Source organism: Lolium rigidum, chromosome 3 (assembly GCF_022539505.1).
Source record: "Lolium rigidum isolate FL_2022 chromosome 3, APGP_CSIRO_Lrig_0.1, whole genome shotgun sequence".
NCBI lineage: Eukaryota > Viridiplantae > Streptophyta > Magnoliopsida > Poales > Poaceae > Lolium > Lolium rigidum.
The window spans coordinates 297,473,840-297,485,958 of NC_061510.1; the positions used below are offsets into that span (position 1 = coordinate 297,473,840).

At 45.9% G+C, this 12,119-nt stretch overlaps 1 non-coding gene across 1 annotated transcript; it reads right to left on the bottom strand.

The window, feature by feature from the left end:
• Positions 1–1,261: 1,261 nt before the first annotated feature.
• On the bottom strand, positions 1,262–1,364 carry LOC124704804. The gene has a single exon (XR_007003687.1). It is a non-coding gene; the product is annotated as a U6 spliceosomal RNA (small nuclear RNA).
• Positions 1,365–12,119: the final 10,755 nt, after the last annotated feature.

Here is a 12,119-nt window from a genome sequence, read left to right on the forward strand (position 1 = left end):
ACCTGTCAATTGTAGTTAGTACACTGTTACTTGTCCCTTTCCTCAACTCCACTGTGCCCATCTGGACTCGAGATTACTCCATCAACGCCTCGGCCACATGTAGCAAAAACTATGTCATATCAGTTCTCTCGTCTAAATATTTTATTTAAAAAATCTTCTCTCTAAGTTCTCATTTTTCAACTCTCACTTGATTATCTATTTCTCTTATTGATTATTTGTTTTGCATCTACAAATATCTAACAGTTCAATTGGTGCAAACCGGTGTTATTGTTCCCCAAAAAACAGCGTTATTGTTTCCAAGAGCAGCGTGTAGAAACCATGCACTTACTTCAATGATGTTCTTTTCATTTTTCTAAAATCTTACAAAAATGACTAAAGAAATGATCCGCAGCAACTCGCGGGTAAAAATCTAGTTTTAATAATACAGGCACCAATATAGAGTGCACGTACTATATCTCTTTTTGGCAGGTCCCGAAGGCTAGCTCACGCACCACTTCGCTACCGCAGCTCGTAGACATGGCTCTCTCTGCCGCCCACACAGTTGTCTACACGACTATGGCATCGCTGGATAACATAGTCACTCGTGCCTTGTTGTCCCGCATTGAGTCAACATCGCATTGACCTTCAAGCATAAAAAGAACTATGTACCACTCGGCGAACTCTTGACACAAAGGAAAATAAATTGACTTCCAAAAAATAACAACATGCATGCTCATGGAATTTACACACCATGTATATAGTTTGCGGAAATGCTACGGAGGTATTTATGAAAAAAATATATAGTATGTGCTACTCCCTCTGGCTCTAAATACTTGGGTAAGTTTACTGAATCTAGACATATATTAGTCATATTTTTCCTAAATCTGCAACAAATATTTAAGACGAGAGGCAGTATTAGAGAGTAGACTTACGAGCGTTGCAAAAAATTCTATATAAGATGGTTTTTAGGGAATGCCTAGTGGGCGCATTGTATAAGATGAGTTAGTTAAAATCCTAACAGAGAGGGGAAAACGGTAGAGCAAGCATGGGAAGCTGAACATACTAGTAGAACTTTGTGAAAAATAAAGTCAGTGTAAACGAGCGTTCAGTAATTGCCACCTCTTTGCTTGGGCGACCACACTAACTAGGAACCCCCGATGTGAAAGAGCACAGGGCACCACTCAGAACGGACATTTTTAACGGTGGAAGGACTTGTTTGTATGATAGAGAATGACAGAGGCCTTGTCTGTAAGATACCAGGGACCAGCGCCCAAAATCTCGAAATTTTTTGGATCATTTCTCGATTTGTGCGTGTCATCTTTGCCCAGGGGCCATGCTAATCTTCTCTGTATCGTTCCAATTTTATCGGATGTCCCCGAAGGGACGTTGCTTGTCAAACACCGAGACTTAGAGCATCTCCAGCCGCGTCCCTCAAAGCGTCCCCCAAACCGCGCCAGATTGAGCGTTTGGGGGACGTGTTTTATTCGTGCTGCCTTTAGGGGACGTCGCTCCCCAGCCGAGTTCCACTGATACGTTTGTTTACGCCACTGCGTCACCGTGGGAGCGACCTGCCAATGGCGTTTTTCGTTGGTTGTCCTTTTCGCGAGCTGGACACCTGGTGAGTTAGGTGCTGTCATCGTGATCGTGTCAGCTATACATGACAAAGTTTGACATGCTGACCTCTCTTTTGACATTTGATTGTGTGGCATATGAACTTGGAGGGCATAACATAGATTGGAACTGGTTCTAAGATTTATTGAAATGTTTCTCTTTCTCTTTTGGCAAAACGTAGAGTTGAACTCCTCTTGAGCGAAAGAGAAAGAGTACTTTTTCGAGTATATCTCTTAACAGATTCTCAAAATCTTATATTCTCTTTAAAAGCTCACAACATAAGAATGAACACACTCTAAGATGCTCTAAAGTCCCATATGTCCCCAATTAAGTTTTTTAGAGTGCACCATAAAACACCCGTTTTGGATGAATATCCTATATAACTAAGTAGTTTAGCCTCACTAACTATTTCTCTAAACATGTAGCCTATCCACATCAGCAAACTGCCACATCAGCAATTTTATCATGATTTTCTCTATTTCATTTATGTGAGAAATCTCGGTTATGTTTGTTTTAACAGCCGTTCGGAACAGAGCATGCAGCCAATTACTCGAACCAAAATGCAGCCCATAATTACAGCATGCGGATCATTGCCTTTTTCAGCCACCGAACATACACATGCATGTTTAAACAGTTCAACATGGCATCAACCGGCCATCAACCGGCCAGGGATTACACAAGACGAACCGAACAAACACACACACACAACACAACACAACGGCCGAACGATACAAGGGCACACTCTGAAAGATTTACAACTCAACACTACTAGCAAGCACCAAAGGGACTTGCAAAGCGAAGACTACAACTCTCCGGCACCGAGGGCAACGAGTAGCGAAGGCGAGACGAGGCACTGCCAAAGAGCAGGATGGAAATTCATGAGCGAGGAAGGCCCCCTGAACTGCAAGCACCAAAACACATTCCGGTTCCCACACCGAAGAGGGCCCCTACCCTCTCGCCTTGGCTCGAAGGCATCGAACCATCGGTCATGGGAAAAGCTCACCCGAGAGCTGGGTGACGTGGGCATTACCCTTCGGGTAACTAGTATTGCCCTATCCGGTATTGACAAATTGGAGGCCCATGAAGATACCTGAAGGCGAGATGGGCCACTAGGTCGGCGCACCAGAAGATTCCTTGACGGGCGAGACAAGGAAGCGAACAAACAAGGAAAGATTGGATCTAAACTACTGTAAACCTAGTCGTACTCGGTTAGGACCCTTGAGACCTGGCCTCCTATATAAAGGCCAGGAGAGGGGCTGCCGAAGGACACGAACAATCTTAGCAATCTTAGCCCGGAGAAGCTTAGAGCTAGGTAACCCTAGCAATAGCAATCTCGACTAGATCTCAGCCGAAGTATTCGGCACCCCATTGTAACCCATTGTCATCATAATCAAAGAACAGACAGGCAGGACGTAAGGGTTTTACCTTATCGAGGGCCCCGAACCTGGGTAAATCGCTCTCCCCGCTTGTCTGTGAACCGATGTCTCGTGTCAGCCTACAGGATTCCATCAACCCTAAGCCCCTATCGGAGGGCATTGGCGAGGAGTACCCTCGACAATTGGCGCCGTCTGTGGGAAATCTGTCGGCACAGGGCAGGTCATCGGCGGCACCAGTTACGTCCGCGGCGTTCTTACTCGAGTCACCGATGCCAGCAAAGTCAAGAGATCCGATCCGCTGCGGATCCTTCGAATTCGCGCCGCACCGCGAAGAGCTTCACCCGAATTCTATGGCATCGTCTCGCAACACGGAAGCTATTTTCGGTGGCGTCCACTTCGTCGTCGACTCCGGAGGTTTTCTTCGCCTCCCCGGGGCCGGCGCATCCCACTCAAAGGCCGTGCCTCAGGAGGGTGACCCTTCGGCATCAACCCTAAAAGCTTCGCCCAGAAGCATGCGAGAGAGCAACCGGGAAAATCTCGACGTCGCAGCTGGGCAAAGAAAGAGACGAAGGAGTTCGCACCGTGAAGAGGAAGGCAGAACAGTAGTCCACTCTCGATGCTATGACATGTCATCAATCAGAGGACGCACCCGTTCTCCACACCTCTCAGCTACAGAGCAACTTGAGGCGCCATGTTATCTCCACTCTTATTTCGATCCTAAGGATGGTCGGGAGAAGTCCAGCCATCTGTTAAGGAACTGCCGACACTTCCTAGAGATTCGGCAGTTCTGCGACGATCTTAGAGTCGAAGCCACATCAAGAGTTCGCATAATGGAAGAGAAAGCAAGGTCCTATGGTCATCGACCGAGCCATATGTACCGGAACCATACGAGCCAATGGAAAAAGACGAATATAAACCGGTCGAGGCATTCCCAAGACCTGCGTGGACAGATCAACATGATCCACAAAACCAGCTTTTCGAAAAGAGAAATCAAAAAGTTCTCCCGAGAAGTAAAATACGCGGAAGTTGCCATGGTTGATACGCTGGATTTTATCGATTGGTCAGATCAGAGCATCACCTTCAGCAGGGCGGATCACCCGAAGGCCGTCCCAAGGCCCGATCACGCGGCCCTTGTCCTGGAAGAACAGATTGGAGGATACAATATGGGCAAAGTATTTATAGACGGTGGAAGCGGCTTGAACCTGTTATTCGCCAGCACAATGAGGGCACAATGGATTTAACAGTCGACATGCTAAAATAATCCGACACAGGGTTCCACGGCATTATACCGACTCGACCCGCCTACTCGCTGGGTAAAACATCGTTGGACGTAGTCTTCGGCACGCCCAGTAATTTCAGGAAAGAAAGGGTTGAGTTCGAGGTAGTCGACTGGGAATCTCAGTACCACGCCATCCTCGGCAGACCTGCGTTTGCCAAATTCATGGCCGTGCCTCATTATGCATACCTGAAACTAAAGATGCCGGGCAACAACGGGACCCCAATAACCGTTCACGGCAGCTTCGCTCGGTCGGACAAGCTGCGACAGGGAGTTTCAGAAGATCGCCTCGAAGTTTGGAGCCAAGGAAGAACTCAACGCGATCGACGCCATTACAGATCACACACAGCCACTAGCCGACAATCGAAACGCAAGATCCGATGAGTTCGATACTGCAAAGGAAACCAAGAAACTGCAGGTGCACCCTACTGATCCGAAGAAAACGGTCAACACCTCGGCTGACCTAGATGTCGCATAGGAAAGCGCGCTCATTGAGTTCCTCCGTGAGCGCTGGGAGATATTTGCATGGGAGCCATCCGACATGCCAGGTATCCCCAGGGAACTCGCTGAGCACGCCCTAAATGTTGACCCGACGGCCAAGCCAGTAGCAACAATCGATGCGGCAATTCTCCGAACCAAAAAGAAGAGCAATCGGCGAAGAAGTTAATCGACTCCGCAAGGCGGGATTTATCCGAGAGCTTAAGGAATCCGAATGGGTGGCTAATCCAGTCATGGTGCCGAAGAAGGACACAACCGCCCTCCGCATGTGCATCGATTACACTTGCCTTAACAAGCACTACCCGAAAGATCATTTCCCACTGCCTCGAATAGATCAGATAGTCGATTCTACAGCCGGGTGCGATCGTCTCTCTTTCCTCGATGCGTACTCCGGGTACAACCAGATCAAGGCGAAGAAGGAGGACCGAGGAGCTAACCGCATTCATCACTCCACACGGCGTTTTACGTTACAACGTCATGACCTTCGGGTTAAAAAATGCGGGAGCTACCTACCAACGCTGCATGCAAGCCTGCCTCGCGGAGCGGATTGGAAGGAACATTGAAGTCTACATCGACGATATCGTGGTGAAAACAAAGCACGCAGCCACGCTCATCGATGACTTGCGGGAGACCTTTGACAATGCGGACGGATACAAAATTAAGCTGAATCCGAAGAAATGTTTCTTCGGGGTGCCGAGAGGACAAGTACTCGGGTACTTCATATCAGCCGGAGGAATCGAGGCTAACCCCTTGAAGATCAAAGCTATTCTCGACATGGAGCTGCCAAAGAATCGCACCAAGTGCGGCGGTTGGCGAGCCGATTAGCGACGCTTAGCGGGTTCATCGCAAAGCTAGGGAGAAAGCTTTGCCCTTCTACAACCTGATGAAAAAGTCGAGAAAAGTTCGAGTGGACAAAGGAGGCACAAGATTCCTTCGACAACCTGAAGAAAATCCTATCGACCTCCCCGGTGCTCGTGACCCCGCGAAAAGGAGACACTGCGATGTACATAGCCTCCACGGCTCAAGTCTTCGGCAGCGTTTTGGTTGTCGAGCGAGAAGAAGCAGGGAGAGTTCATGGCGTGCAGAGGCCCGTTTACTACCTCAGTGAAGTACTCACCCCCGCGAGGCAGAGGTATCCTCATCACCAGAAGTTGGCATATGCAGTGTGGAGGTCGGCTCGCAAGCTGAGGCACTACTTCACGGAGCACCCGATTAAAGTTGTGAGCGAAGCACCCCTGAAGAGCATAATGACCAATCCGGAAGCCACGGGTCGAGTGTCTCAATGGGCCATCGAGTTAGCACCACACGACATAACTTACGTCAACCGAACGGCAGTAAAATCCCAAATTCTCCCAGATTTTGTGGCAGATTGGATCCAGTCACAAACACCAGCAACATCCGACATGTCGGGGTCATGGGTGATGTACTTTGATGGGTCAAAACGGAGTACAGGCGCGGGGGCAGGAGTGGTACTGATATCACCACAGGGAGATAAGATGAAGTATATACTACGCATGAATTTCCCCCTGCCGACAAACAACGAAGCAGAATACGAAGCACTGCTACACGGGATGAAAATGGCGAAGGCGTGTGGTGCTACGCGTCTAGAAATCTACGGAGACTCGAACCTGGTGGTCCAGCAGTCGATGAACCTGTGCGATGCAGTAAGCGACAACATGGTTGCCTATCGACAGTTGTATCATAATATGGAGGCTAAATTTGAAGGATGTGAGCTTAAGCATATCGGCAGAGCCAGTAACGAGGAAGCCGACACTCTGGCAAACATCGGGTCTACATGCTCTCCTATTCCAGATGGAGTTTTTTACGAAGTGATCGCCCAAAGATCAATCAAAGAAAAGCCGTCTGCAAAACCATCGGCTGAAGAGAAAAGCTCATTGCAAAAGCCTTCGACTGAAGAACCTCCAGGCCTCCCAACCGAACAAGTTCTCCTCCTCGAGCCATTATGGACCAAACCATTACTAGCGTACCTGTCAAAGCAAGAGTTGCCGGAAGACCCTGTGGAAGCTAAGCGAATCATCATACGATCAAAGGCTTTCACGGTGATAAACGGCGAGCTTTACAAGCGTAGCATCTCAGGAATCTTCCAAAGGTGCATCGCCATCAACGATGGAAAAGCATTGTTGCGTGAGATACATGAAGGAACCTGTGGGCATCATGCAGGAAGCAGAGCCCTTGTGGCGAAGGCCTTTAGGGCAGGATTTTGCGGCCAACGAGCGGCATCGGATGCCAGGGATCTAGTCATGAAGTGCGATGCGTGCCAACGTTTCTCGTCGAAACCACACGCTCCTGCAACGGATTTAATGACAATACCCTTGGCATGGCCGTTCGCTCAATGGGGACTCGACCAAGTTGGACCGTTGCCAAGATCGTCACCCGGAGGACACACATACTTACTGGTTGCAGTCGACAAATTCACTAAGTGGATCGAGGCAGTACCAGTGCGCAACCAAAAAGCTGAAACGGCGGTTCAATTCTTCAAAGGAATAACCTGTCGATTCGGTATGCCCCACAGCATCGTCACAGACAACGGTTCCAATTTTGATTCCGAGGAGTTCAGGAAATTTTGTGATGATGGAGGAATAAAATTGAAGTTCGCATCAGTCTCTCACCCCCAGACCAATGGCCAGGTGGAAAGGATCAACGGTTTAATAGGGGACGGTTTAAAGAAACGCCTTAAAGGTGCAGCCGGAGCCTAGGTTGAAGAATTACCATCTGTGCTATGGAGTTTGCGTACCACCCCCAACAGGTCGACTCAATACACTCCATTCTTCTTGGTGTACGGAGCCGAAGCAGTTCTACCAGCCGACGTCCGATTTGAAGCGCCTCGAGTAACGGCGTATACAGAGTCCTCCTCCAATATCGCGCTACAAGATGCTGTCGATCTCCTTGACGAAGCACGAGATATCGCCTTGGCAAGAACAACGGTCTACCAGCAAGCACTGAGAAATTATCACAGTCGACGGATACGCAGTCGAAATTTCAGTGTTGGAGATATGGTACTTCGGTTGAAGCAAAAAAGACCTTTGAAGCTAGAATCTCCATGGGAAGGACCATACATCATCACCGAAGTGATACCAGGAGGAGCTTATCGGCTCAAAAATCCAGCCTCGGGAAAAGATGTCGAGAATCCATGGAACATCGCGCAATTGCGACGGTTTTATACATAGGATACGATTGTTTTCATTTAATGGCCTGCAAGGTTGCCTTACATTATGAATAAAGATCTAATCAGATTTCTGTTACCCTTTTTCTTGCTTCAGGCTTTGGCGCCTGAACGTAACGTTCGGAACCTTTTTCCATCGGCTCTAACTCCCATCGGGAGCACTGGCCCACACGATGACATTAATCAAATACTCTCAGCGAGAGCTAAGATTAATGACACACAAAAACAACCAATCCAAGCCTCGAAAAATACACGAGTGCTGCAGTCGATGGTTACATTAAGATAAGGCTCAAACCGGTGCATGATACGTCTCCAACGTATCGATAATTTCTTGTGTTCCATGCCACATTATTGATGTTATCTACATGTTTTATGCACACTTTATGTCATATTCGTGCATTTTCTGGAACTAACCTATTAACAAGATGCCGAAGTGCCAGTTCCTGTTTTACTGCTGTTTTTGGTTTCGAAATCCTAGTAACGAAATATTCTCGGAATCGGACGAAATCAACGCCCGGGTTCCTATTTTACCGGAAGCATCCAGAACACACGAGAACCGCCGGAGAAGAGGCACGGGGCCACCAAACCCTAGCCCGGCGCGGCCAAGGGGCGCGCCCCCTAGGGTGTGGGCCCCCTTCGACCTTCCTGCGCCGCCTCTCCGCCTATAAAAAGCCCCTGGATCGGAAAACCCGATACCCAATTGACGAAACCCACGAAACCCGCCGGAGCCGCCGCCATCGCGAAGCCAAGATGCGGGGACGGGATCTCGTTCCGGCACGCGCTGCCGGAGCGGGGAAGTGCCCCGGAAGGCTTCTCCATCGACACCGCTGCCATCTCCACCACCATCTTCATCACCGCTGCTGCTCCCATGAGGAGGGAGTAGTTCTCCATCGAGGCTCGGGGCTGTACCGGTAGCTATGTGGTTCATCTCTCTCCTATGTGCTTCAATACAATAATCTCATGAGCTGCCTTACATGATTGAGATTCATATGATGATGCTTGTAATCTAGATGTCATTATGCTAGTCAAGTGAGTTTTACCTATGTGATCTCCAGGAGACTCCTAGTCCCACGTGTGTAAAGGTGACGAGTGTGTGCACCGTGTGGGTCTCTTAGGCCATATTTCACGGAATACTTACTCATTGAATGGCATAGTGAGGTGCTTATTTATATCTCTTTATGATTGCAGCATGTTGTATCACAATTTATCTATGTGCTACTCTAGTGATGTGTTATTAAAGTAGTTTTATTCCTCCTGCATGTGTGCAAAGGTGACGGTGCGTGCACCGTGTTAGTACTTGGTTTATGCTATGATCATGATCTCTTGTAGATTATGGAGTTAACTATTGCTATGATAATATTGATGTGATCTATTCCTCCTACATATGCATGAAGGTGACGAGTGTGCATGCTATGCTAGTACTTGGTTTAGTAGCGTTGATCTATCTTACACTAAAGGTTACTTAAACATGAGCATTATTGTGGAGCTTGTTAACTCCGGCATTGAGGGTTCGTGTAATCCTACGCAATGTGTTCATCATCCAACAAAAGTGTAGAGTATGCATTTATACTGTTCTGTTATGTGATCAATGTTGAGAGTGTCCACTAGTGAAAGTGTAATCCCTAGGCCTTGTTCCTAAATACTGCTGAGTTACTACTTGCTTGTTTACTACTACTTGCGTTACTACTGCTTGAGTTACTACTGCTTGTTTCTTGTTTCTATGCGTTACTACTGCTGCAATACCACCACCATCAACTACACGCCAAGCACTTTTCTGGCACCGTTGCTAATGCTCATACTTATTTATATCACCTGTATTTCACTATCTCTTCGCCGAACTAGTGCACCTATTTGGTGTGTTGGGGACACAAGAGACTTCTTGCTTTGTGGTTGCAGGGTTGCATGAGAGGGATATCTTTGACCTCTTCCTCCACGAGTTCGATAAACCTTGGGTATCCACTTAAGGGAAACTTGCTGCTGTTCTACAAACCTCTCGCTCTTGGAGGCCCAACACTGTCTACAAGAATAGAAGCTCCCGTAGACATCAAGCACTTTTACGGCGCCGTTGCCGGGGAGGAAAGGTAAAAGGCTCTCATACTACGGTCTCGGGTAAAGTATTTTTCAGGCGCCGTTGTGTGTGTGCTCAAAGCTATTTCCTTTAGATCCTGCAATTGCATCTTGTTGTTTCTTGTTTACACTAGTTTGGCATAATGTACAAGAGTGAGCTTCTTATTCTATTTCCTGATTTAAAACATGGATTGTTTGATGCGAAAATTAAAAAACCTATGAAATCTTCTTTGCATGCTGGTAGTAATATTAGTATGAACGCTTTGAACACCATTGTTGACAATAATATAGAAAGATCTAAGCTTGGGGAAGCTGGTTTTCATGATATTTTTAGTCCCCCAAGCATTGAGGAGAAAATTTTCTTTGATGATACTTTGCCTCCTATTTGTGATGATTATAATAGTGGTCTTTTGGCGCCACCTACTATGGAGAGTAAATTTTGTTGTGATTATACTATGCCTCCTACACTTGATGAAAATAATAATGATAGCTACTTTGTTGAATTTGCTCCTACTACAATTAATAAGAATAACTATGCTTATGTGGAGAGTAATAATTTTATGCATGAGACTCATGATAAGAATGCTTTATGTGATAGTTATATTGTTGAGTTTGCTCATGATGCTACTGAAAGTTATTATGAGAGAGGAAAATATGGTTGTAGAAATTTTCATGTTACTAAAACACCTCTCTATGTGCTAATTTTTTTGAAGCTATACTTGTTTTATCTTCCTATGCTTGTTACTTTGCTCTTCATGAACTTGTTTATTTACAAGATTCCTATGCATAGGAAGCATGTTAGACTTAAAATGTGTTTTGAATTTGCCTCTTGATGCTCTCTTTTGCTTCACATACTATCTCTTGCGAGTGCATCATTAAAACTGCTGAGCCCATCTTAATGGCTAAAAAGAAAGAACTTCTTGGGAGATAACCCATGTGTTATTTTGCTACAGTACTTTGTTTTATATTTGTGTCTTGGAAGTTGTTTACTACTGTAGCAACCTCTCCTTATCTTAGTTTTGTGTTTTGTTGTGCCAAGTAAAGTCTTTGATAGTAAAGTAAGTACTAGATTTGGATTACTGCGCAGAAACAGATTTCTTTGCTGTCACGAATCTGGGTCTAATTCTCTGTAGGTAACTCAGAAAATTATGCCAATTTACGTGAGTGATCCTCAGATATGTACGCAACTTTCATTCAATTTGAGCATTTTCATTTGAGCAAGTCTGGTGGCCTAATAAAATCCATCTTTACGGACTGTTCTGTTTTGACAGATTCTGCCTTTTATTTCGCATTGCCTCTTTTGCTATGTTGGATGAATTTCTTTGATCCATTAATGTCCAGTAGCTTTATGCAATGTCCAGAAGTGTTAAGAATGATTGTGTCACCTCTGAACATGTTAATTTTTATTGTCCACTAACCCTCTAATGAGTTGTTTCGAGTTTGGTGTGGAGGAAGTTTTCAAGGGTCAAGAGAGGAGGATGATATACTACGATCAAGAAGAGTGAAAAGTCTAAGCTTGGGGATGCCCCGGTGGTTCATCCCTGCATATATCAAGAAGACTCAAGCGTCTAAGCTTGGGGATGCCCAAGGCATCCCCTTCTTCATCGACAAATTATCGGGTTCCTTCTCTTGAAACTATATTTTTATTCGGTCACATCTTATGTACTTTACTTGGAGCGTCTGTGTGCTTTTGTTTTTGTTTGTGTTTGAATAAATTGGATTACATCATGCTTGTGTGGGAGAGAGACACGCTCCGCTGGTTCGTATGAACACATGTGTTCTTAGCTCATAATATTCATGCGAAGTTTCCTCTTCGTTAAATTGTTATATGGTTGGAATTGGAAAATGCTACATGTAGTAACTCTAAAATGTCTTGGATAATTTGATACTTGGCAATTGTTGTGCTCATGTTTAAGCTCTTGCATCATATACTTTGCACCTATTAGTGAAGAATACATAGAGCATGCTAAAATTTGGTTTGCATAATTGGTTTCTCTAAGGTCTAGATAATTTCTAGTTTTGAGTTTGAACAACAAGGAAGACGGTGTAGAGTCTTATAATGTTTTCAATACGTCTTTTATGTGAGTTTTGCTGTACTAGTTCATCCTTGTGTTTGCCTCAAACAACC